This window comes from Poecilia reticulata, chromosome 2, assembly GCF_904066995.2.
Source record: "Poecilia reticulata chromosome 2, P_reticulata-male-v2, whole genome shotgun sequence".
Taxonomy (NCBI): Eukaryota; Metazoa; Chordata; class Actinopteri; order Cyprinodontiformes; family Poeciliidae; genus Poecilia; species Poecilia reticulata.
The window spans coordinates 42795005-42822840 of record NC_088831.1 but is presented as its reverse complement, the minus strand read 5'-3'; the positions used below and the strand labels follow the sequence as shown (position 1 = coordinate 42822840).

At 38.2% G+C, this 27836-nt stretch overlaps 2 long non-coding RNA genes across 4 annotated transcripts; one reads left to right on the top strand and one right to left on the bottom strand.

The window, feature by feature from the left end:
- Window positions 1–27400, bottom strand: LOC103461805 (uncharacterized). 3 transcript variants are annotated; one of them, XR_014086673.1, is made up of 5 exons: window positions 27286–27400; window positions 24942–25137; window positions 16301–16430; window positions 2099–2309; window positions 1–1926 (listed from the first exon to the last, which is right to left on the bottom strand). It is a non-coding gene; the product is annotated as an uncharacterized LOC103461805 (long non-coding RNA). The 3 variants fall into 3 exon arrangements; XR_533204.3 differs by lacking the exon at window positions 16301–16430; XR_014086672.1 differs by lacking the exon at window positions 16301–16430 and having other exon boundaries at window positions 1–1110.
- LOC145550881 (uncharacterized) lies at window positions 738–4517 on the top strand. The gene is made up of 2 exons (XR_014086674.1): window positions 738–828; window positions 3902–4517. It is a non-coding gene; the product is annotated as an uncharacterized LOC145550881 (long non-coding RNA).
- Window positions 27401–27836: the final 436 nt, after the last annotated feature.

The window sequence follows — 27836 nt, the reverse complement described above, 5'->3', positions numbered from 1 at the left end:
TCCAAGTCGTTCAGATTTAATATGTAACTGCATTAAAACTCCATTAATTTTCCTCACTAATATTCCTCACCATTTCATACAAAAGTAAACATCTCCCAAGGAGAATATCAGTCCATTAGTAAGGTCTGCATTAAATCCTCAGCACTAATATAGTTTGTTCGTGACACACACACACACACGATCCGTGAATAGAAATTCATCCTGTCACAACAACAGTTTGGTATTTCTGCATGCCTTCATAGTTTGCACATCGTCCATATGTGCTCAGTGAGGTAGATTCTGCATTAGCTGTCCCTTTCTGAGGCTGCAGCCTCCGTACCCCGGGGGGGAAAACGTCCGATCCGGATGCTTTCCCCGTCCCGCCCTGCAGTCCTGCGCCGCCATGTGAGGCGCAGTGAAAACGCTCCCCTCCCCCTCCCCAACCAGCGACATGGCATTTGCACTGCTGAGGAGAATGTGAGCTAATGAAAGTGTAAAGCCTGTGTTCACTAGAGTATAAAATTCACATTTGGCGAAGACCGGCTGTGCAATCTGATATTATGAGCCCTGCTGCAGAGAGAACAGGGGGTTGGAAAAGACCAAAAAAAAAAAAAATCACAGCGAGAAACACAGGAGAGGAACACGCTACCGGAGCTCATTTTTGTCAAATCATTTCATTTGCATTACGGTTGGGTTTTCATTATCGTCATTTTGATGTTGTTGTTACGGAGAAACGTCCAACGATCTGGAAAAAGGCGCGGAGTTAAAAACTCGCAGACGGACAGAAACAGCAACTTGGCGACCTTAATGAAAAGCAAAGCAAAGTGAAAGAGACAAACAGAACGCAAGGTACCGTACGCCGCCATCTTGTTTCTTGTGTACGCAGCAGAGAGCAGCCGCTTGCCCTGTTAAATGGAGGTTTGCTGCAGACAGAAATGAGGTCAGAGACGGCGTAAAGACGTGACGCAAACAACCGAAGGGGGAGAAAAAAAACCTCTTTGGGTTACGACAGAAAATCTGAAAGAGATTATGGAACATTTAGCTTTGAAAATACAAAGTAAATACCTACAAGCTTCTTGTGGATTCCTCTGAGCGTCCTCGTGACTCGGCTGTTTTGTCGCCACATCCTCCCTGAAATTAAAGCAGAATCGTTAATTCTGGATCAGGAGACGGTGGTTGGGTTCCAGCAGTCAGAGGAGTCTGTTGTTCAGCTACTAGCTGCACTCCCGTCAGGTCAGAAGTTCAAGCACATTAACACCGGCTGACCTATTTTCTGCAGTGAACTTTGGAATCCGTCCCTCGTCTTTTTCCCCTCGGTTTATCCGCTCCTCTATCCAGCTGGATAAGTCGCTAAAGACGTTCCAGAACACAGAAATGCGACTTTTTCTATTTAAAGAAAATAAAAACCCAGAGTACCAATTGAACCTGAAGTGACTCGTAAAAAGCTCTGATTGTTTCTCATCACTGCAACTTCAGAATTTCATATCATCTTAAGAGTTGCATTTTAAACATGAATACTTTATACTGAAGCACGGTTGTTTCTTGAACCGTCCCAACCAAAACAATACGTGTGAATGTATGGCAATGTTATTTTCCAGATTCCTTCCTGATCACTCATGCCTCCAACACTATTTTTTGAGTGATCTAAACATGAAATGTATAATTTTTCAATGATCAAACTACAGATTTTTCTCTTCCTTTTGCTGCTAACGTTACCATCAGAACCGCTTTGAAGTTCAGCCAAACTTTATTTAACCTTGGGAATACGCGGTTACACACATACGGAGCTCTAACGCTTAAATTTCAGCCTTTTGCAGACCGTCATTATGATTCACCATTAGTCACCACCAGAAGAAGATGAGAGGGCGGATAGAAGCTGAGGTCAGAAGTCAGATGTTTGTCAGCAGCAGAACATGATCCGTGCTGCGGGTGAGCCAGTCGAGCATCCTGATGAGCAAAGGTTGGCAATTATCATCAGGCAAATGGAGCCCTACCTACATGATTGCATGCTATTGTGTTTCTGCAGAGCTGCGCAGAGACGGCGTGGAAAATATAAACTCTGGCCATTAGCTTGGATTCATTTTTTTATTATATTTGGAGGATTTGGAGGAATACGCACCAAGCATTGGATAGGGAAGTTCAGTCAGAGTGTATGTAGGGCAGCGTGTGCTGCAGAGAGCGGCTGTAGGCCAGCGTCTCTCCAAAGACGTCCAACTTTCTTTGGTTTTAGTCTGAATGGTCGTATTCCCGTTATATAACCAGGTGAAGCTGAGTCTGGTCACTGCGGGCGTTCGGACTTGTTTACTCGGATTAGCATGAGGTGCAGCCCACTGTAAAGAGCACAGACAGGGCAAATAATGTCATTAGGCGTGGAAAATAGAAATGCAGTGTTACAAAACAGCCTGGATACGATTTCCATGTTATCTGCATCGGAAACGTCCCGCTACTCCTCACTGGTTAACTCTAATCATGTCCAGAGTTTCAGCACAGAGTCGCATTATGAAGTCATCTCAGTTTATTAAGCATCTCATCGTAAAACCCTTGACAAATTCTGAAACTATAACTTTGCAAAGTAAAACTGCTGATCTAGTTTAGAGCATCTACTGCGATTTTAAACTTAGCATTAATACAAGAGTGAAAAATAAACATATCCACAGCAAATGTGGAAAAATAAAAATGAAAGAAATCCCTCTTAAACAGTATGGAAATGTATCCAAAATTAAAAGTAAAAAATGGGAATATACACCTATAACATGATGAGATTTAGTTTAAATTTGAAGATTAGTTTATTTGTGGTTATTTGCAATTTCAAATGAGTGTTTTCCGTTTTAACTTGTGAGCTTTGCTTTATCTTATATTTTATTTATATCCAATATGAACACAAGATATTTATATTTTTATATTTTAGGAGAATTTTAAATGAGTTCAGAGTGTCATTAATTGTAATTGACAAGTTAAATCCATGCACCGACAATGTCGTTGAATTATGTTACCTAAATATTTTTACACACATTTAACACTAAAATATTAACTTAATATTGACATATATTTTCAAATTCAAGCAAAAATTAAATAAATGGATAATTTGTACTATATCTATGACTAAACATTAACAGAGTAGCTGCAGATGAGACAAAATCAAATTAGGCTAAAATGTGGAAAAGTCAAATCTTGATATATTTACTTTCCACTTTGTAGCTCTAAGGTTGAGTGAAGTATTTTTTAATTAATAGGATAAAAATAAATATCAACGCTCTGGGAATTTTCAGGTAATTTTTTTTTTTTTTCGGGTTTTTGACATTTTGGAATGAGATGGCAAAAATAAATTAAATTCCAACTCTATTCATTTTCTTTCACAAAAATATTTAAAAATGTAAAATCACAAGACAGGTTAGAAATCAGACAGAGAAACATAATAAAATGATTTAAATTAACAAAGTAAATATTGATCGTAATTAAAAGTGAGAAAAAAAATCAACTGTAAACGCAACTTTAGAAATGTAATCATGTGGATTTGATTAGCGAGGAAATACCGTATAAGAATTAATAAAATGTGAAGATAATACACAGTAAACCTGAATAATAATAAAATCTGGAATTTTAAATAGCAATATTCTTGCATGATTAACAACTTAAAAATAAAATATAAATAAATCATAAATGTTGCGAGAAATTAAATAATAGACTAAGAGAAAATGAGTTGCATCTTTATTTTGCTTTAATAAACATTTCTTCATGAATTACTGCAGGCAGGTGTTTCCTGATGCTGCTCTGACCTCACATTTATTTAGAAATGCAGCTTGTGTACACGCTGCGCACTTGAATGTCACCTTGCATTAAACATTTATCTTCAAGGCAGAAGAAAAAGAAACTCAAATGGAGAAGAAAAAAATGCACATTTGTGTTTTTTATTCTTTCCCAGCTCTAAACTCTGTGAGTTTGTCCTTCGGTGTTGGAGTGTCGAGTCGCCGTGAGGTCACAGACAAAGTTGTGCTGAACGCGGCGGCAGAGGAGGAACAAATCAAATTCACCTGTGGACGTTTCTCTGTGCCGTGGGACCAGAGAAGGTAAAACACTCAGAGTGCGGCATGTTGCGTTTCAGCCGGCCGACAGCTGCTCTGCGTTTTCCCCAGCAGGACGTTCTCTGACTCCGCTGCTTTCCCCGAGTCTCGGCCTCGTTCTCCATACCAACGACGGCTTTGGTCGTGTTTGGACTAGACCAGAGATTCTACAGGTGGGCACCTTTAAAAATCCACCTTTGGTATTCGGCTCCGAACTGTCATTGCAGAGAAAGAGCAGATCATGGAGAAGCGGCTGAGCGGCGTGGAATGTGGTGGAAAACGAGCGCCGCCAGCTTAGCTTCTCTACACACATATGCTGTGATTTGCAAAACTGTCAGCTCTGATTTTTCTGCAGGGCGAACTTTGAAATTTGTTAAAAAAAAATAATTAAGAAGAGGAAAGGCATTTTTATTATTTAAATAGACCAGAGTTACACAGCAACAAACCACAGAAGATCAAATATACAGAATATTGAAATACACCTAAATTCTTCAAAATTTACATTTTATCTTTTTTTGTTTTAATTGAAAACAAAATAAAAGCACGACTGAAGTGTATCCATCATGCTCAAATAAAAACAATACTTATAAATATAGCTAAAAGTAATTATATGTATATAATGAAATGTATCATGACTAGTATTTCAGTCGTTTGCAATAAACTTTATTAGTGCACATCTGCTTTTCTATAAAATATAACATTTATGTTTTCACAATACAGTATTTTAAGTAGTTCAGTTTTCTGACACTTCCTTCAGTTTGAACTATTTGTTTCATGAGTCTCATTAATTATTAATGTGCTCTAGCATGTGGCCTAGATTCAAACATTTTTCTGTTTTTGCAGCAGTTCAGACGTTTACCGTGACCTTTGTGATGCGTCGGTCCCGGGGTCGGCAGATCGGACCCACGTTTGCGTTTCTACTTTTTAAATTTGCGGGTGTCAGGAGGCGGTTCGGCTCGCGGCTTCCCGCCGGCGCCCGGTTTGTTCGGTAGACGGCACACTCGCTCCACATTAAAATCAGCAGAGGCCTAATGGCGGCACGCGGTTATGACACAACCAAAGCAGCGCGCGCGTGTGTGTGTGTGTGTGTTGTGGGTTGGGGGGGTTGTGCAGACAAGCTGACCGAGCACTCACCTCTCCCCAAACACTTTTATTTATTTATTTCCACTCTGGATTAAAGAGCTTTTGTGGCGCTAACCTACATAGCAGCCTGGCGCTGCAGCGAACTCGTCGTCCACCTTGATACAGATCCGATGACAGAATCCTCAGAAATAAAGACAATGGCGTCTCCGTCGGCCCTGTTGGCCCACATACTTACTGAAAATCACTCATTAAACTCTATTGAGCTTCTCCACTCGAGCACACTATGCTTTAGTGGAAAACTTGGGCGCCTATTGAGAAGTGAATTACTTCCATATCATGAACGAACGCTGTCAGATACGATTCATTCTCCTGGTTTGTTTGTGGCGAACAGTGATTCTCAGTCAGATTCGATTCCCTTTAACATCCAGCGGGATTTTATGAGCTGTGAACGAGATCGCAGCTCAAACTTTTCAGAAGTTTCATGTTGCTGTTGCCCGAAGTCGTCGCTTCTTTACATGAATCCGGATTTTATGTGAAGAGTCTGGAGTTTTGTGTTGGGAAAAACTTTCTGTCTGAGAAAATTTATTTCTTTTTTAGATTTGTAGAAACAGGAAATGAATGTGAGCAGCACACATGCAAAACATAATTAAAAATACATGGACTGAGGGCAAAGGCTGTATGTATTTCTGCTGCTTAAATTCGAGTTATTCCTAAGGTATGTTTGGGGGAATTTTGGCAGGAATACATATTATATTTGTTTTATATTACTTTTTTGGTGAGTTTTGCAAAGTCCAGCAGAAAACCTGAGCTCCTAAAAAATAAGTTCAAGTTTTTTTTTATTATTATTACAAATTATTCATTTTCAAATTACAGACGTAGTCAAAAATTTGTTTTAAAATGTTATTTTTGCAGTATTTTTACCGTTTTACCAACAATGTATTTTTCTTGCTATGTAAATACAGCCCTAAATTATGAGAACGTTATATCCAAAATAAATATATTTTAGAAAAATCATAATTTAAGTAAGCAATGCTTTGTTGTTTATAGTGAAACAAATTTATTTTTGAGCAAATGGGTAAACTATAGGACCATTTCTTTTAATTTTAATTCAAAACCTCTCTTTATATAAACATGATACATGTCCATTTTAAACTGTAAAAGAAGGAAATAAATAAATTCTTTATGCTGCTTCATATTTGAGTGCTCCAGTTAATTTTCTCCTGTTAGCACAGATTAAGCTCACAGGTGTTTATTAATGCCGCATGAAAGCGTTCGCTGCTCCTCAACGTTTTTACCTCTGTTCAAAATGCAGCCAGGAATAATCAGAAAGTTCTATAATAAAAAAAATATTGTCTAAAAATAAACTTCTGGTAATAATTTAAGGTCCTTTTTTTTGGAACTTCTCCTTTTCACTCAAATCTTTAGTTTACATCAACATACATGTTCATATTAAAGTGCAAATGAATTAAATATTAATGCTTGATATTTGGGTTTCCAGTTTATTTCTTTCATGAACGCTCTACGCTGTTTGTTTGTGTGGGATGAAATAATTTATTATTTTTCAATATTTTTAAGTCTATTTCTCTTGCTATTTAAACACAACCCTGAATAACCAGTTAAAAATCTACTTTTTGACCATGATTTAAATCAGTAATTCTTAGTTACTTAGAGAGAAAGTGTAAACTATAGGATGTTTTTCTTCCAAATACTTTTCATTCAAAACTTTTGTTTATATATTCATATTAGACTGTAAACGAATGAAGCTAATAAATAAGAACAGTTCTGCATTACTGCTAGATAATTGGATGTTCCTGTTTATTTTTTCAAGAAGAGTCAGACATCTTGCACAGATTTCGCCTAGAGGTGTTTGTTAATGAAGTGTGAAAGTGTTCAGAAGGGAAAAACTTTCTAAATTCAATCAGACAGTCCCTGATGATGTCACGCCAACGCATGGCGGCTCGGTTTGGAGACGGTGCCACGGTCACGGCTCGACACGCAGAGAGGTGAAAGGTCGGCTCGCTGCCCGTCTCCTTCATGGCCGCTTGCCTCCGCGGCGTCGGCCGTTTAAAGCTCTCAGGGGACGGAGACGCCGTCCACGCAGGTCCCCTGTCCTGCTGCCACTTCACATGTTCCCGCATCGTCCAGAGGTCACAGAGGGGTCGCTGTGGAATATGACTGTCTCCTGTGGCGTGCAATGTAGGACTGTCCTGATTGATGGCTCCAATTTAAAATAGGAGGCTCGCTGGGCGCCCTGCTGATGGCGTCCAGCCAAACTCCGCATCCCAAAGCGGGACGCGCAGATCAAACCGCCTGTTTGTGAGTGTAGAAGTATTTTTAATGGATCAGGAAGAGGAGACAGAGAGATGAGCAAAAGAGGCAGAAGTGGTGAGACGTGTGGGAAGCAGAAAACGATCCAGACGCCTACAGCAGCGTTTTTCATGTCAACAGGTACGAAGCAGCAACAGAAACGAGCCGAGCGGCGCAACAGAAAGGTTCAGCGCGGTCAACGCGGTGCGGTCAGATTCGGTCGATCTTTCACCAGGGCAGCGGCCATGATGAACTCGACGTGAACTCGCTTGTATCTGTGGGAGCAGAGCAGACGAGCCGTGTGATTGGACGAGGCCGCTGCTCCGTATTCAGGAGATTATTGAAGCTAAATTCAGGGAATCATCAGCGCTCCAAAAACTCCCCGACCCTCCAACCCACCGTGCTGCGTTCAACGAATCTAAACGTCTAAAGGCTTTTTAAGCATCACATTAATTCACCCAAATTCTGCCAGCTGGATTCTGTAAAAAGAAAGGTTTACGTGTTCATTAGCAATGTTTTGTTTTTATTACTTTCATAAAAACATTTCCAGAAATAAACCATAAAACATTTAGAATAAAGCTGGAAATTAAACCATTATTGAACAGCTGCAGAATTTTAAATCAGATGGGTCTTCCGTTTTAATAATTTGATAAAATTATAAATATCTTATTTTAAAGCAGCAAATTAAGTTTACATATGGATAATTAAGGTAAAAAATATTGAAGCTTTTTATTGTTTATACAAAATAAAACAACAGTTTTTGTAATCGTTAATAGAAAAACATACATACAAAATTATTTTTAATATTTCGTGATCCAGTTATTCAGAAAAAAATTATATAAAAATTTTTTTTATAAAAAGTGTATGTACTTTTTATGCATCGTTCTTTGATAATAATATGTAAATGTGTAGATAGCGGTTAAATATATATTTAATATGTATTTTTAAAAATCTGTACTTTTTGTTATATACAATAAAAAAATGTTTATTGTATATTTTTGCAATAATGTTTACTATGATAAATTTAATTTTCTGCTTTTTGCACTGTACATTTTATTCTAAATATTTAAGAAATATTTAAATGTTAATATTTGCATGCACAGTGGTTACATGTTGAACATTTTACTTTGAATATCTTTAGATTTTATAAATATACCAAATGTAGTTAATGTGATTATATAAATACTAAATCAGTTTTATGTTTTATCAGTTATTTCAGAGATTTGTGAAAATGATTCAGGCCGAGTGTTTCAGGTTGGTGCGACTTCTGGTTCACCTCGAGTTTTTGGGGCGATTTTAACCTAAAAACCTCCGGACCCCTTGGCGACGACGTCAGACTCGTCCGGGTTCACAGAGAGTTTACGGTTGGCGATTTGTGAGACGGCGTTGGCGAACTGATGAAGGTGGCGGCCATGATGGCGGAGCGGAGTCAGCGGCTCCCGCCTCCTGCCACACTAACCCTTGCCTGAACTCGGGATGCGTCTATCCCACAGGCCCTCTCCTCACCCCAAACTGTCACATGCTTTCTGATCGTCGGTCCCATCCACGGCCGCCCCCTCCCACGGCCGCCCAACCGCTCCGCTCCGCGCTTTTACTCCCAACTGGGTAAAAAGCTTTTCCTCCATGTTCTGTCTCTCCACTTTTTATTCTTGCAGACTGATGGTCTAACCTGTACAAGAAAATTAGGGTAAAAAAAAAAAAACAACTGAATTCTGACTTTAATATAGGAATAGAATCAGAATTCTAAGAGACGGAAACTTGAGATTAAAATTCTGAGATTAAAATGAAGAGTTTTGACATGAAAGTCAAAATTCTGAGAAAAACGTCCAAATCCTGAGGGAAAAAAAAAATGGAATTCTGAGATTGAAGTCTGAATTCTGAGAAATAAAGTGAAAATTCTGAGATTAAAGTCATAATTCTGAGAAATAAAGTGGAAATTGAGAAAAAAAAGTCCGAATTTTGACATCAAAGTCAGAATTGTGAGAAATAAAGTGAGAATTTTGACATCAAAGTCAGAAAAACAAAAAAAAAACATTTTATTTTTATTAGTTTTTTTTTTTTTTTTTACCAGTGCCCCTAATCCTCTTCATTCTAACCCCCTCTGATACAAACATCGTGAAATTAGTCTGGGATTACAAGACGACCCGTGAAAAAAGTGTGACAGCCCAAATCCCTGGAAATACCCAGTGGCACTAAAACAAGACCTACCAACATAATTTGAGTAACATTTGATGTCCTACTTTCCAGATCAAAAGATAGTGGCGCTCTTATGTTACAGTATTTTTAATTGATCGTCTTTAACCTCTCAGCGTTGCTTCATTTTAAATTAAATCCCACTTCTGCTGTGTGTTTGGTTCATCTGAGCTGCCCACGTCCGACTGATGAGAACTGACTGAGCTCACACTGTTCGTCAGCGGGATTTGTGTCTCAGGAGTTTAATCGAAATGCAACTCGGGGCTGCAGTGTCGGCGCTCCACCAGAGCCGAAGGGGGCGCTGCAGGTTCACCGTGGAGCAGCTCGTAATGAGGCCTTTTAGGTCTGTTTCTAAGCTGGGTTTAGCATGAGGCAACAGCTGGCGCTAGTTTATGGACGGTGAGACGGAGGGGGGTTACATGCAATCCTCCCCCTTCACTTTTCTGTTAATCTCAGATCTCTGACCCTTTAACGAAGCCTCCAGTCACAGTTGTGGCAGATTGAATAGAAGAAATTACAGCACTGGGACCGGGTTAAATCTTCCTAACGCGTCCCGAACTCGGATCTGTCCATCCGTATTTCTGGTTTAGTATTTCTTAAAATCTTCATCATCCCAGTCTTGGAAACGGGAACCTGTTGCACTTTATATTTAGCTTCACAGGAATGTGGTGAGTAGGGCAATAAATTAACTCATAAAACATTTCACGGTTTGCATGGTTTTGTGTAAAATTTTGCATTTTAGTTATTTTTATCAGTGTAAAAATCTCTTGTTAAATTATTCATACTGCTAAAACATAAACCTCAGTTTATGTTTCTGGGATTTTATTTGATAGACCAAGAAAAAGTTTGAATAAGTGAAATTAAAACGTTGCAGAATCACTTCACAGCTGTAAGTCTTTTTTGTGTATTTCTCCAGCAGCTGGGATTATTTAGAAAATTGTTGCTCATTCTTCTTGAAGTCTTACCACAGACTCTAATTCAATTTAGATTACTGTTGCCTCGCTAAAGGTTTCCCAGCATCCTTAAAAAGTCTTCAATTTGTGTTTCTAAAATTAAGGCCTTAAAATGTCTCAAATTCATTAGAAAATGCAAATTGGCCTCAAATATGTTAATTATGGGTTTTACATTTCGAGGTGACAGGACTATTTAACGCCTTTCTTGTGCAGCTCGTCTTTCAGGAGAACCTTTGAGTCACATTCAGCCAGTTGAGGCTACCGCTAACTAGCTGCTAATATACTCTTGCTAGCTAGTTAGCTTGTTTGTGTCCATCAAGGGGCAAATGTAGCTTTATCACCTCTTTGCTGGATGATGTTGATCACTGACACTAGTTCACTTCTGTCGTAAAACTCATGATGCTACATTCATCTAAGCTAAACAATTTTTGTACATCTTTATTGTTGCACTTATCTTAAATTTTGTTCAAATCGGCCTACAAAAGGTATTAAACTTGAGTTGGTCAAACTTGCACAAAGTTATTTGGTCTTCATGATGTTGTTTATTCTCTAATGCTCTCTTTATAAAACACCCAAACTTTTACACATATGTATTTATGTACATATATTATAAATGTAAATAGCATTAATAAATTATTTATCATTTTCTGTACATTTTAAAATTGTGCTCTTTGTGCTGGCCCAGCGCTTAAAATAAAATACATTTTAGGTGTTGGAAAAAATGTGTCAAATACAAGCTGAATGTTTTTTTTTTCTTTCGGTCTCAACGTCCCATTTCCGATCTTTACACTCCTCCAAAAATCCGATTTGTAAAACTTCCATGAACTAAACCAAATGCACATCCGATAGTTTCCGGAGCGTCTGCAGTCTGAAAGGTTTATTTAGCTTTTACGTCATCGGATGTGAGTGTTTTGTTGAAAGAGTCTGAAGAAAAGGTTCAAAGTGTTCTGTGACATTCTGAGATTATGAAGGAAGTCTGAGTCAGTGAAGTGCATCACATCACAATCACTCCACTCTTGGTTCCGACTCCACATCCAAGCAGATCCTCTACAGTCAACCCTCCACAAAACGCCGCTGCTATTAGCTGTGCTTTCTTTTCTCGGCTTCCTCCATCTTGTGATTTCGTGACAATAGTGTTGGCTTATGTTGCTCAAACTGTAAACTGTTCACACACACAAGTCTCACGTTTAATTAGGAGTATGAATGACAATGCAAAAAAAATAAATAAAACTGATTTCATAAAACAATCTGACTTGCTGTGAACATAGCCGAGGGTCTGAATACTTTCAACATGCTCTCTGAAAGCAGCAGATTCCCAAACAGCTCCACCTCCAGTCTCTGTGAGACAGGTTGATAAATGGCTCCACTTTTTCAAAGTGTCACAGACAAATCTGAGTGGAAATCAGCCTTTGTTGCTTGGCGGGAGCAGCAGGTTTGGAGCACAGCACATGAAACATGAGAGACAGCAGACCGCATATGTTTTAAACGCATAAACTCTCCACAAACGGCAGCCGTCTGCATGAGAACTGTGAGAATCTCATTTCAAATCAGACTTTGGAAAAAGATTCCCTCACATCTGGAATTTCAGTGGGATAAAAACGGGAAGCGGTGAAAATGTTGGGTCTTTACAACTTGAAACTTTACAGGTGATGAGTTACTTTGTCAGACCTGGATTACAAAATGTCGTCAGTGTGAAAATTATGAAAGAATTACATTCTCTTGAAAAAAATTTTAATTTTAAACCTCAACCATCTCCTAAAAAGCTTCTTTCCACATCAATAATCACTATTCTACTTGGAAATATTCAAAAAATAAGCATAAATAATGGAATTAGATTTACAAATGTAAGAATAACCTGCATGGAATTAAATTCAAACACATTTTGAGGTTCTGAGTCCATCAAGTTTGCAACAGAGCTGACCTCCTTTTTCCAGAGTTTGTGAAATTTAAAAAGCTTTTTCTGGGAGTTTTTCTGGTTCTCTTGCTGCTGCATCTGCTACTCCTCTCCTTGCTTACATTTTGTCAGAAATAAATAATACATACGCGCAATCGGACAAATGGAAAAACAACTCTTCTCAGGACATTTCTACAACTGTATTTTTAGCCAGCTTTTATTTCCACACATTATTTACTCCTCTAGAGTTTGTGCGGCCATCACAGAAATGGAGGGACAAAGTGTTTTGAAATCACCTCGGTGTACCTTCCATTAGCAGCACATGATTTTTCCCTGCATCCAGAGTATTTATTTTCCTGCTAGGCTCTTTTTTTTCCTGCTCCTATCTGTTACTTTTACTCCACGTCTTTGGTCGGATGCGGATGGAGGCATCGGTACAAGCATCTCATAAATAAATGATGCCCTGAAACATTTTAAACGGTTCAAAAAACACTAAAATGGAAAGATTTAAATTTGTAACGGTGAATCCAGCGAAGCCATAAATAGAGCGACTCCTCTCTACTGCACTGTGATGGACTAAGTCCGGAACCTTCAGAGCCACATAAAGACAATTACAAAGTCGGATTTCTATCACCTGGAGAACATTTCCAGGATCTAGAGAAACTCATCCATACGTTTATCTTTAATCACATTAATTACTGAAACAGCGTCTTGACAGGTCTAAAAAAAAAAACAAAAAAAACAATCAATCCTCCAGCTGCAGCTGATCCAAAACGCTGCTGCTGGCGTTCTGACTAAAACCAGGATGGAGAACATCACCCAGTTCTACAGACACTGGCTCCATGTAGCTCAAAGAATAGACTTTAAAATACTGTTTATAAAACACAGAACAGCTTAGCACCACAATACGTTAGAGATCCGCTGCTGTTGGATCAACCTTCCAGAACCTCTCAGGCCTTCTGGTTCTGCTCTGCATCAGAACCAGAACCAAACAGCACTCAGCTTCTATGCACCACAAATCTGGAACAAACTTCCTAAAAACTGCAAAACCGCCGAAACACTGAGTTACTTTAAGTCAAAACCAAAACCCCCTTTATAAAGTTGATATTAATGCATAATAAATGGAACATTGATCAACATATTTGATGCTATTGATGACTAACAAAATGCATTGATTATTGATCGTTTCATAGCTGGTTACTATGATGTTTTAATGATGTAAAGCACTTTGTTGGTGAAATATGCTGCAGAAATCAACTTGACTTATTAAGACGTCAGCATGCTTTTCTGAACCCCAGCCTGCTCTCAGTTTTTTACTATTTTTGGTTTTCAACATTAATTCTGGTGCAGCAATGAGCATAGATCAAAGAAATACCCAGAATAGAAGTGCATTGTGAGACCGATGTGGCAGTGATGGTAGATTACCAGCCGCCTCATGGGCCCTGCTTCGTATCCAACATGTCAATCAGTCCAGGGAGAAACACAGGCAGAGTCTAACTGGAGTAACTGGGACATGTCAGTTCAGCCCAGTAGTATTTGACCGTTGGGGCCGGCAGCTATGTGGAAAAAAAAATAAAATCCATCTCTGATCGTGGGCTGTGTTCAGCTCTGGGAATGACCTGTAGGGATGCTGTTGACTGCCAAATCCAACACAAACTGTCTGAAAGCACACAGAGCACCTTTAATCTCTCCTCACTCTCAGCCAGTCTGCTCCCATCAGGAGCACGGCACAAAAGGAGGAGCTCAGGGGGACGAGCTGTGCTCCTGCGGGCCCTCGGCTGCGTTAAGCACATTCAGAACTCATCTTTTTAGTCGGTGCCTCTCCTGTCCCCGGCTGCATAATGCCACATCAATGCCGCAGCAGGGAGGAGGCACCACACGAATGTAAACACTGAAGACGCAGCACAAAGGCGGCATGAATAAGGTGAGACGTGTCATCCTGATTAGATGTAATAAAAAAGACGAAGAAAAGGGCGAAAAATGTGGTTAGAAGGAGAGACAGAGAGGGAGTTTAGAGCGAATTGTTGTCACTTAAATGGCATCGTGGGCATAAGTCAGGCTTTGGGGAGGGCCACCCTCTGAATGGCTCCTGTATGGAGGGTCCAGTGGGAGAGCCGGACTGGGAGCAGCGGGTAGCCGGCAGAGCCTCTCCGACTTTAATCCTCCAGTCTGAGCGGGAGAGGCAGGAGGAATTAGATTCTTCACAGTTGTTACTGCGGCGGTGGGAACCTGCTGCTGCTGCTCTTTCTGCGAGTCATAAAGTATTCAGTCGGCTCTCCTCCACTGCTTGACACTTTTTTTGCCCCGGCTGCTTACTGTTCGCCCTGATTGAAGGACTTGCTGTTTTTCACTGAAATGCAGCAAAGCCCTCAAGCTGTGAGAGGCTAAAACCCGTTAAGATGGGGGGAGACCAGTGGGAGCGGCCGCTCTCGGCATGGGAGGTACAGTAACTGGATCGCAGCTACAACTACTGGGAATTGTTTTTCCCTGCTCACATTTACACATGAGAATAAATCTAAATAACTAGAATATGTCAGGAGAAACTGTATAGAAGAGAAATGCAGCCAAACTGATCCCATTCAAACTCAAATAATTTACATTTTTCAAAAATCCTAAACAAAAACACAAAATCTCACCAAAAATGTTTCGTCTAGTTTCTAGTGTAAATATCTTGGCAGACTTTAAACAACACAAAAGTAACTTAAAGGTAACTTTTCTGCAAGTAATAGGAGCTTGTTTTAGGTTCTACTTCTTGCTTAAAACTTACCTGAGTTAGTTTTGTCTTATTTCAACTGTACGAAAATATTTGAATTAGAAACTAAAAAAAATTTTGGTCATTTTTTGTGATTTGGTGGTCTAATTTTTTCAGCAATAATTCTTTACTACACTAGCATCGATCCAATACTTATGCTGAACAAGTATTGATATTATAAATATTTTTAAACCAGGCTGATTTAAGAAGAATGAAGAACAAATAAATGAACCAAACTACAGACCCAGAAAATAAATTCACACAAAAATCTGCATAAATGGCACAAAACCATAAACTGTAATTGTTTAAAATCTGTAAAAAAAAATAAAAAATACCCATTCAGTGAAATGAAGGGCAACCATTTTGTTTAAAATGTAGGCTTCTTTATGAATCATGTTTGATGAAGGCTGGACTTTATTTCTTTTAACAGAATCTCTTCACCAGGAAAAATGGTTGTTCTTTGAAAAGCTCCAACAAGGTGAAATCCCGCTGTGAGTCACAGAACCGCATTACTTTCACTGAAACATTTCCACTGATGAAAAGCGTCATTGAAACCGATGAACAAAAATACAGAGTAAAGCTACATAAACAATGAGGCAGCTGAAACTTTCCAGGGCTCATCTTAGGACGTGTAACTTTGATAGCCGGCTAACTCTAAATGTGTAATATGAATTAAGTGCAATGCTCCTCCTCGTTCTAATCTCTTTGTGTTTTAAAGCACACAGCGCTTCAGGGCGCACAGCGGCAAAGGACAGCTCCTCACCCGCTGCTCTCTGTGTCTAGACGCCACGTTGGGGGCTAATCGAAGAGATCAAACAGATTTAACACTTTGCTAATACAGATCAAAGACTTAACCAGCCCATATGTGGCAAAGGGAGGAGTTAGAAATTAATTGGGGACAGATGAGAACAATTCCTGCATACCCTAACCCTAACCCTAACCAAAAAAAAAAAAGATTAAAAAAATAAACATCTCTTCAGCCATGTATCCCAGAAAAACACAATACCAGGTATTTGTGTTGCCATTTGTCTAAGTGCTCTGACTTATGTGCAAAAAGAAAAAGAAGGTGTTGAATTACTTATGATGACAATGTATTTGCACTTGTACACTCTCCGTCATCCGCCACCAGTTTGCAGCTGAACCCTGGGACTCTGATACCAATCAGGACGTCTGAACCGTCGGAGCTGCATCATCAACCTGCAGCGCTCCTGTAATCAAACAGCAGCTCAGACGTGGATGTAGAAAGAGCAAAAACCAAGTCATCAGACCACAGCCTTCAGTGAAAAGGTGAAAGCTGGATTGTGATATATAATCCAGAGACTTTTGTTTGTCTTTAGAGAAACTGGACGCTGCAATTGTGCCGCTGTTAAAGTCAGAGGGTTAAAAATTATCACAACAAAAAAAAGATTTTCAGAAAAAGAACAAACATATGTTCTGTATTTTCTCAGAATGTACTGCAAAAACACACTGGCAGATTAATACAGTCGTAACATGGAAAAAATGTCTTGTTTGAAATAATCTGCTTGTGAAACTAGTCATTTTTAATCAATAATAAATTATTATTTGCTTAATACAAACTTCTATATTCTTGCTGAAAAGTTACTTCTAAGTTAGTTTTGCCATATTCCAAGTGTGCTTAGATATTTGCAGTAGAAACTAGACCAAACATGCCTGGTAAGATTTTGTGTTTTTGCAGTGTGCAGCTGATATATTATAGTATTATTACTATTATTATATATTATTATTATATATTATAGTAGACGCTATCCTACAAGCCAGCTCAGAAAACAAAACCAAAAACTGTAGGTACATCTCAGTAAATTAAAAAGATTCATTCATAATTTTTAATTTCTCTGAAAACTGTATCTTATTATTAAAGACCAGATTTTAAGAGGCTTTTACCCCAGAAATGGGGTGTAAAAGTGTTCACATAATGTTCTGTACATTCAAATCCAATTCATATCAAAAACACTTTATTGATCCCAGAGAAAAATTTAATATTATAGTAACTCATATCAATTCAAGGTTCTTCAAAGAGTTGTAGAAAGGGATTTCTATGGGCAGGAAGGTTTTTCTAAAATAAAAATAAAACCACATTCATACTGACTAAATGTAATGAAATACATGATGAATCAGCAGCTTTTAAAATATGGTACATTGATCTTGTAGTAGTTTTGACTGAGTTGATAAAGGTTAATATTGAAGTTGTTCCAATCACTGAGAGCAGCAAAAATAAAACAAGGATTCTGCGTAATAAGTTCCAATGATTGGATAATATTGATGAGTGAGTGAAGGTACGGAGGGGAATTACCAATCAGTTCTATAGATGAGTTTATACTAATCTATGAACGTCGTGTTCAGCAGTGATTCTTGTTTGTGTCTCACCACGTGGTTCGTATGACAGACCAAACAGGTGACAACACCTCTCCTGCCAGTGATGCACAGCGACACGCCAGCGTTCGCTTCATATGATGGGAAGCTTTAGAGTGTGACACCAGGTCACCCCTGGTGCCGATTCATGCGCCCAGGTAGTGACATCCTGTCCCGTCTTTCAACAGTACCACGCTGGATACGATGTGTGTGTTCTACGGACTGGAAGTCGTCCTGGTTCCTCCATCTTTCTTCATCTGAATATTTGCGGAATCAGATCGGACATCGACTGACCCATCGTTGTAAGCTAAGGGGAGTAAAACTCTAAATTTGATTAGTACTGGCTGCTGGTAGCAGGTCTCATCTCAACTGAACTCAAACACTTCTGTTGCTTTTATCCAACTGTAAAAGCAACAAAGTTTTGGTATTTCATTTACTCAAATCTTATACATTTAAAAACCCGTAACAACAAGCTCTTCTAAACAAGCAAAGCCACTTTACATTTGACTTCAATAATATAATAATAATATTACTGTATTATAATACTTAATATGTTAATGCCACTTTAATAGCATTAACAGACTTTAATGCCACTATAATCTGTTAGATGAACATTGAGGGCTAATATCTTAGCTGGGATATAACAACAAATAGTTCAGTTTTAACAATAATTTCAGATATTATTAATACACTAAGCCCTAACTTAGAAATATGCATTCTTAAACACTTTAATCTGTATCATTTATTTTATTTTAGCATCAACTGATAGTTTCATAAGAACCAGAAGCTGCATTTCCATTATAAATGTGCACAAAACTTTTTCAAGTTTGCAATTAAAATAACAGATATTTGATACATGCAAATTTCAACAAAAAAAACCTCTAAACTTTATCGAAAATTTTTTCTTTTTCAAAATTAGCACGTTTTCATTAAGCTAATTTGTTTTTGCAATTCCAAGTTACGTGGAGACAGAGATACTGTGAATGTAAGCAGCCAAATAAAGAGTTTTATTTATACAGCACTTTTTCAGCAACAAGGCTGTTCAAGGTGCTTTTCATGAATTAGGAGAAAAACAAAAGCAACACAAAAACAATAAAAGAAAAACTACACTTTAAAATGCTCCATTTGCTCTGGGTTGATAAGTAGATAGCATTTTCTAAGTTTGTTCTCGATTAGTAATGTATAAAGCTAAATGTTGGTTCTGCATGTTTGATTCTTGTTCTGGGTGCCAAGTCCTCCAGAACTTCAAAACCAACCGGAGTTGCTCTGATTTAAGTCCTTTAAGCCTGGAAATGTTCTTCAGGAAGTCATTTTTTCAAAATAAAAGTCGCAAATGTAGATTTGTGTTCTGAATAAAAACTTTATGAATATTTAATTCTGATTTCTGGTTGACCACAGCAGGTCTGGATTACCTAAAACATGCGCAGATCTGTCTAACACCAGGAAAGATCCACGACCTTCGACCTTAACCAACATGCAAAACAGTCCAGACATGTCAGGAAATGAGCCATGAGAATAAACTCCCACTGTCAGTTCCACTGACATAATGGTTACAGTTTGTTCCTTCTAAATCCATCAACAAAAACGGCTTCGGTCCGTGCACTTGTGCCCTGGTGAATAATTCTATAACAACTCTGAATGTAGCACATGTTTTCTCATTTCAACCAATCATTTCGCTGGCTTATAAACTTAATGAAACAAGACAAACATATGGAACCCAATACATATACAACCGAAGAAGTTTTGTTTTTCAAAAGTATTAAATTCGCCAAGCTCCGTGGGTTTTTTACTCATGTATCTGTCAGCAAGCATTTAAGCGATCCAATTACTTCAAGGCTGAAACATTTCCACTATAAAGGCCTCAGTGGGCAGATTCTTTCCCCCGGTTGCCCCGCACTCACACCATCTCCCATCCACTTCTCCACATCTGCTGCAAAACAAAGAGGCCAGATGAGGCACGCCACTCCACAGAAATCTGGGCAGACACTGGAGTTTCACTCTGATAAAATAAACCTAGAGAGCCTCAGATGCTGGATAAATAAGCAGTACGCTGTGGCCCGGTGGAGAAGCGGCGCTCCCCGGCTCAGTGATGTAAGTGATTGTTCCTTTTACCCGCTGATTAAAAGGAGACTAACATTCACATTAAACAGGAAAAATTCCCCTAATCCCTGGAAAATGATCAGCTAAACAATTTTGACTGGCAAAGTCCCACAAGAATCGGAAGAATTTAAAAGCTCTTTGATGTGGAACCAAAACGGTCTCAAAGGTTGGAAACCTGAAGAAAAGACTTCATTTACAGCGTTTTGTTCATATTCAGGAGGGAAACGGCTTTCTGTAGAGAGACTATGGGAACTGTGATTAAAAATCCACTAATGGCAGAAAAAACTAATGACATCTGCATTACAACTGAGGGCGCAAACTTGCAAGGTCCACATTAAGGAAGCCAATCAAATCATAGTGGAGGAAATAAAGTGTGGAAAACCGCAACAAACTAAACAGAAAGCTTATATATACAAGATTTAATTTTAGTCATCAGAGTCTGGCTAAAACCTTCAAAACTGTGTTTAAAAAGCTTTAAAATAGCCAAATAGTCACGGATTATCATCTGTCAACTGGTTGCTGTTGACAGACCCTCAAATTACAGAAAACCTAAAACACAGAAACTCAAAAACACAAGAGCCAAACGCATAAAAATGAGGGACTCTTTTTAGTTCCCTCTGAAACTTACAACTTGTGAACGAAACACAACCTTCCTTAGACATTTGTTTTAGTTCATGAGAACGGTTCAGAAAGCATGACTTGAATAAATAAAAACCTAAAATATTACTTTTTACAAGTTTTAATTTTACTTCATGACGGCCCAAAGTGACCCACCACATTTTAGCCTTTAGTAAAGTATCCATAAAACCTATTTCCTCTTTATGCTGTGATCTTCTTCAACTACTGACGATTTTTATGAACATTTTGATAAAATGGACACTCAGTAATCATATAGTAGCTCCCATTTTTATCATTCAAACACCAAATATTCCTTTATATACATTAGTATGGACAGAGGAAACCGTCTCAACACTACCTCAGATGGTTATACGCATATATCTGCCAATAAGGGTACAGCCAATCAAGGGTACAGCCAATCAGCAGCAGGGAAAATAATTGGAGCACCTTGATAACCAATGGTGTGTGAGGTAGCATTGTCTTGAGCTGCATTTTCTATAGAAAATATCAGAAGAAAATATCAGACAAGCTCTATGGAAAAGTCAGAAAAATCTCCATCTTAAAGTGACAAGAGAGAATCAATCACTGAGGTTTTCCTCAACCTTTAATGCTGCATTCACACCAAAACGTTTTAAGTGTCAAAAACTCGTCTGACACTTCAACTTTGAAGTGAGACATTTCGTTCTAGACGCATGTCAAACGAGTCAAAATCGCTACAGACGTGAGCTGGGACGAGCAGTTGCCGCTCTCTTTGTACAATGGCGGATGAAATTGAGAGAGTGGCACCAAAATATTATGTAGTGAAAGCTTTTGCAATCATAACGGAGGCTCAGATGTCTTTGCTGAACCTTTTGTGCTCAGTTTCTACCAAACAAACAACAGTAGCAGTTGGTAACGGTGCGCGTTGGAGCCTCTCGATGCTCCGCATTGAGCGGTGAAAGGTCAGACTTTTCAACTCCAGCGTTGGCCGCTTGACACGCATCAAACGCTCAAAACTCTGGAAACACTTCCAACCACGCGGCGCGTTTCCAGTTGGACTTCAGGAGCCTTCCAGATTAATGTTTCAGCTTGAAACGTTGAATTCTTCCTAATGTTCCAAGTTTAGATTCGTAATCAACATGTTTGCATTAACTAGCAAGAAGCAACTGGACTGTCTTTAGCTCAACAAAGCAGCCGTCTACAAATTGGAAAGTTGGTGGATTCTTGCTTTCCCAACATATTGAAGTTGAAGGTTGGGCAAGACGCTAAGCTCCACATTGTGTTGTTGTAAACTTGTGTTGTTAACCTTAATGTGACTAAGAGTTTATACCTGCTTTAAGTGGTCAAGAAGGCTAAGTTGCATAATGGCTGTCCATTTGTATTTTTACACAAAACTGTAAAAACCTGCTTAGCTTAATTGCTCCCTTCACAGGGCTAATCTAGAAAAACAGTGGCATCCTGGAATAATTTAATTCCATCTGCAATTTTTGACTGATGCAAAATTATGCATTTCTTTCTTCTCTGCTGCCAAACCAATTGTTTGATGTGTTTGGTTTTTTAATAAATATGTGTTTTCATCAAATACACAACCAAGAACAGTTTCAATGTTTTTTCATTACCACATTTTTTAGTTAATAAAATCTGAAACTGCTGAAAACAAAACCAGCAGAACAAATTTTCTGAAAACAAGATTTTGTTTGAGTTCACCTGGAATACTCTAAAGATACCAGCACCTGCACGGTAATGATATACCTTTCAGTTCTTGTTGACATTGTGACATCGTCGACATAGTTTGTTTTTAGAGGCTGATCGTCTTTGGGCTTTTAAGGAAGTCTTGGGTCATTTTTCACGTTTGCTCCACAGCCACCAACACAGATTTTCTACACCTGCAGAGAAAGTGCCTTTCTGCAGCGCAGCCACAGCAACGTGCTCAACTTTTCTATTTCTGTATGTGACATTTGCACAGCTCAGCAGAAGAAGCAGCTGGGCTGCATTGTTTGCTCCGATTCTGAAGTCATCAGCTGCAACCCCACCGAACCTCCACCCCACCCACCCCACCCAAGTCTTACATCTGCTAGACCCACATTCAGTGCAGTGGCCTAAAAACACAAGAGAGCTCCACACTTTCAGCACGCCCTCCTCTTAAAAACGCTTCCACTAACGCTTCCATAGTGGGACTAAAAATTTTCAATCAGAATTTACATCATGGAACAAGTACTGTGGTTTCACGCCGTCATTTTCCCCCTTTCAGCTGCAATTATTGCCGTATTTTATCCATTTTTTTGCTTTTTTTAAAACACTTTTACTGCTTTGCAACTTACATACAGAAATGCAAGCACAGCTCACAAAAAACCAACAATATATATATTGCAATAAACGAGTGATTAATATCAATAGATGATACATCTACTAGACTATTCAACGCCGATCCAGAACCGCACAGCATTCTGGGAGATGTAGGCAGAGGAAAGGCTTTAGCTTAACCTCTCACATCCAGCTAAGCTAACTAAATGAAATCAAATAACTCGCTCACTCTTTGGTTACCTAGCAACACGTTTCTGGGCAACAAGCAGCTTCAACCCCCCTCAACCCCCCCAAGCTTCGGTTGCCTAGCAACAACCTGCTGAGTAACTTAGCAGCAGCAGTTTAAGGTTTCACCTCATAACTGCTTAAAAATAAACACTTATCTGAATTACCAGTTTGGTGGTATTGCAGATATTTAAAACAAAAACAAAAAAATCAATAATAGTTATTGATAATGACTGATATGAAGTGCATATATAGATATAAGTTTTTCAGCCATATTGTCCCACCATAAATTCAAGTAGAGTTTAGTAGCTGGTTTGATTGTCTCATGTTTTATGTTTTTATTACTTGTAATTTTGTAAAGGAGCCAATTCCAAATATTCAACTTTTTTTTGGGCTGTTATCCACTTCAGCAGTTCTTTAGTTAGTTTATTGGACTACAACTTGTGTGTATCCGAGTTGCATTTTCTAAATTTTATATCAGTTTGAAACACCAATGTTGATTTGTTTTTACTATAAAACATGCTCAGGTGTTTTTTTAAACAGTTGGCAGCATTAAAAAATTCAGCATTGCATTATTTGACTTCAAAAAAAAGGAAAGAGAGACCTGCTTTTCAACATTTATACCAGTAAAAGTCTGGTTTTCACTAGAGTCCATGCAGCTTGTAATATCACACGCCCAGCAAGCGTAAAAGCAACGCCACCAATATTCGATACCATCAGTGTTCTTAAGCCAAGTCTTTTTTTTCTCTGGCCGTTCCACCATGAAGTCCAGCTTTTTGGACCGTACGCTGTGCAGTGGTTCAGTGGACCGACGCGCCGATCTCTGCTGTGGGGCTCTGCGGCTCCCTCAGGGTTATCTTTGGCCTGCGGCCCTCCTTTCCTGCTCTGTGAGTTTGGGTGGTCTACTCTCTCTTGGCAGACTGGCGGTGGTGCCATATTCTTTCAATTTTTCAATATTGAATTTAATGTTGCTTCCAGGGATTAAAAAAAAAAAAAAAAAGAAACCTCTCGAGACTTTTACAAAAAGTATATTGAAAGTTTTTGACATTCAAATTGCACACAGGCCAATTTAAAAAAACGAACAACTACTGAATGATTGCTTACCACGACTGGATCCGAAATAAAAATTGGAAATGAAATTCAAAACCAAGGCAGGTTTATATCAACAGCACCTATTATTACAACGTTGTTAAAGAAATTATATTATAATGTAGACATTTTGTGAAAAGCTGTATGGAAATGCAGATTTATATTTAAATAAATAAGTCAAATCTAAGCACAATATTTAGGATGAGCTGCAGCTGCTTACTGTTTTTACTGACATCTGTAAGAAAATCAAACTAAAAATATAAATATTTGATTCCGAGTCCATCTATACATTTCTGGAGTTTTAGCTTCACCAAGTCGCTAAGTGTTGATGTCTAACAAAACAAATAATGACTTCTGTTTATCACAAAGATGATGCAAGTTTATTCATATTTAAAGTGGTATAATACAGAAAATGGAAGTAAAATTGGATGACAGAATAAAATTAAGGATGTTTAAGGAAGTTTCACAAATAAACAGTCAAAGACAACTTTAAAGTGAGTTTCTAGCCTCGATTCATCATTTTCTGGAAGTCTGTACCAAGACAAAGAGGAAAAAATGCTGCCAAAGTGACCTAAGTGGTTTGAGAGTAATACAAGATTAATAAGAACCATAAAGTTTTGTGCTGTCAATGTAAGCACACAGAGATAGTGAAAGACGATATCAATAAAGCATAAACTGAGTCATAGATACTGACAAAGGAGTTGCTCAAGAATGGAGCGTTGAGGAACTCCACATGTGAGTTTGTTCACATATACATATATATGTACATATACCCATTTTTCCTATTAGGTTAGTAAAATCAGCTTTGAAAACCGTAAAACTGAGAAAAAAACCAAGATGTTGTAATGTAGCGTAATTTTTAATGAGTGTCAGTGTTGTTTATAATGTACTAGAGGTCAAAAGCCCAAAACTAATAGTTATGTAATATGACTGATTAGGTCCAAAATTAAAGTGAAAAGATGGTTTCAAAACTCTCAGTGCCTCAGAAATATTCATTCTTCAACTAAAAAGTTGTTCATATTGAGAGTACGCACCCAAGTTAAAGGAGTGTTGCTTCACTTGAATCCGCCTTTGGATCTGTGCAAAGGTGGTTTGTGTGAAATCTTTAGTGGTTTTTCCTCAGGAGTCGAGGTGTCGTCAGCATAGCTTGGGGCGAGATTGACGGTAGGAACTGAAGCGCAGCAGATAAAACTCCAGTGTTGTAATCCTTACAGATGATGAACCGAAACCCTGTAAGGTTGTGAAAAGGATGAAAATGTTTCACTTTATACGACATTAATCTGAATAAAAATTACTCTAAAGCAAAACAAACTACCTGGTTTATGATCTAATGAGAAAGAAAAACTTTGATTAAACAAGAATATTCAGAGATGAGAGGAAAAAATTCTCTCTACTGAGATTATGGCAGTAGTTGCAACAAATAAATGTCCTGCATAGAATAACTCTACTGTTTTCCAATTTCTGGTTACAAGTGGAAACAACAAAAAGTTATCTGAGCTGCATGAGCCAAAGCACACACAAACACACAAAAGCAGTAGTATGTTCATGTCCAGGGGAGTTCACAGCCAGTGGCAGAACTCGCTTTCATCTTCCCTGGAGTGAGATGAAGAGAAAGAGAGAGCAGAAAGGGTAAGAGATGAGAAAGTGCGAGAGATGAAAAGGACAGTTGTGAAAAAACACTTCTTCTTCCTCACATGTAGTTGGTCTGTTTGGGGAAAGTTTCCTATGTTCTGCACTTTCATCCGTCTCTGCTGCCTGTCCTCTGGACTTCAGCAGCTTCCACAAAGCAAGCTAACAATCAGATGAGCTTGTCGTACTTTTAAGAAATATAGCTTTGTACAAACACTTCATCAAACCCTCTGATTTGACCAAGACTTGTGAACATCAATGCTCTCTGATCACAGTACCCACCTACTAAGTCCAGTAGACTCAGTCTGAATATTTGTTACTATTTAAGCTCTTGTAGTTCATTTTCATATTGCATTGTGTCAAATGATCCAAGCTAATTGGAAAAGCTGTTCGCCTCCTCGCCTGCTGAGGCGCTGTACCAAGAACTGCTGAAGAACACACAAACCTCAGAAGAAGACATGAGTGTAACTTCCATTTTCACAAAATGAAAACAAAAAGATTTTAGCAGTTGTAGAGTTTTTCTTTTGTCTTTGGTAAAAGATCACAAATCATTTATCTTGCTAGCGCTAGACTCTCGGGCTTCTTCTGGTTGTATTTACCCAGAATGCCTTGAACTATAGTCCACTTCCTGCTTTTGTAATGCATATGTGAACTGCATCCACACCAAACCACACCAGAGTTCATTTCAAATGAACCGAGACCCGAGGTTTGTATGGGGACCAAAGTTCACTTTTTTTTTCTGCATTATGCATTCACAACTCCATTAACAAATCAGACTTTGAAAACAAACTAGAGTTTGATTAAGGCAGACTTTAATCAAATCCACTCTTTAATGAAATGGTAATGTTATATTTTTGTTCTCTCAATGTGTGACGTTGTGATATGGAAAAGATGAGACACACACCTTGAGCTTCCTTTAGCATTTAACAGGAATGTTTATTCTTCTGTGTAATGACCGTACTCCATTTACAGCACTACATATGCAATACTTCATATAAAATACTTCCAAGTATCACTGAATAACTTCACAGATAACCCTTCGATTCAGTACATCACAAATGGTTGTAATATCCCTTTATACCAAATGAGAATTATTTTAACATGCTACATCATGAATTTTATTGAATGACAAAATATCTTAGCTTTTAATTCTCCAAACCACATTAGTTTTGTTTTAACTCAAATATCTTGTCCCTTTTTCTCAGACCTTTTGTATTTTTGACTATCAAAATAGAAATATATGGATTTGCTTTTAACTATTTTAATAGCTTTTACAATTTTTATTCTGCACACATAACATATACTTTAGCATTTAAGCAATGTAGCCTTTAACTGTATCCATTGTTTTAACAAAATTACAGTATTTTGTCTTACACAAAAAACTACAAAACTGCTCCTTTAATACCGTCTCTTTACGCAGCCATTTAGTTTGATAACATTGTTTCTGTGGTTTTTGCAATAACCCATAAATAAAAGACACCAGAAAAATGTCGTTTACCGTTTCAGAAAGTGAAAAATACAAGTTCAAAATGAATTCAATAGTCCTTCAACTGTTTCTCAGCTAGCGCAACACATATGTACAATGTTCGCTAGCATTAGCATTAATTAGCCTCCAGAAATATGTCCCGTTTTCTACACAATATTAATCAAAAGCTGCCTAAAGTGACTCACTGTTGACTCTCGATTCAACAACCTCTTTAGCTCTTAAAGGATACCAACATTTAAGCATCAAAATACATTCTTACTGACCTGTGGTTTAGAAAAGATGAGACACATGGCTAGCTCCCGTTAGCGGCTAACATTCTTCTTCTGTGTGCCCAACCTTCTCTATGGCACCAATGCGAATGGCGCCCCCTAGTGGTTGTATATGGAATTGCACTGAATAACTAAAATAACACGAATGAACTTATTACAACAATACATTAAGGATAGAAAAATAAAACTAATGCATATTTTTATACTTAGTGTTTTTTACTACTTATAACAGTTTGTTTCCATCCCTCTACACAACTGATTATGTCACCATGATTCTTTTTTATTATCATGAGGTCTTAAGCATTTTAATGTACCTAATAATCTCTACCATTAGCAGGCTGCAATGTATTTAAAATTACTGTTTAATGTGAAAGAAATGATCCTAATCTGTTACCATCACTGTACAGTACAGTGTATGCACCGGCAATCTGCCCCCTGCTGCTTCATTCTGCTTACAGTCACTGCCAATGAGTTTTTCTGAATTGAATATAACAGATAATCTGAGGAAAGTCTTATAAAGCTATTTAGTTAGGAAAGACTCCCAT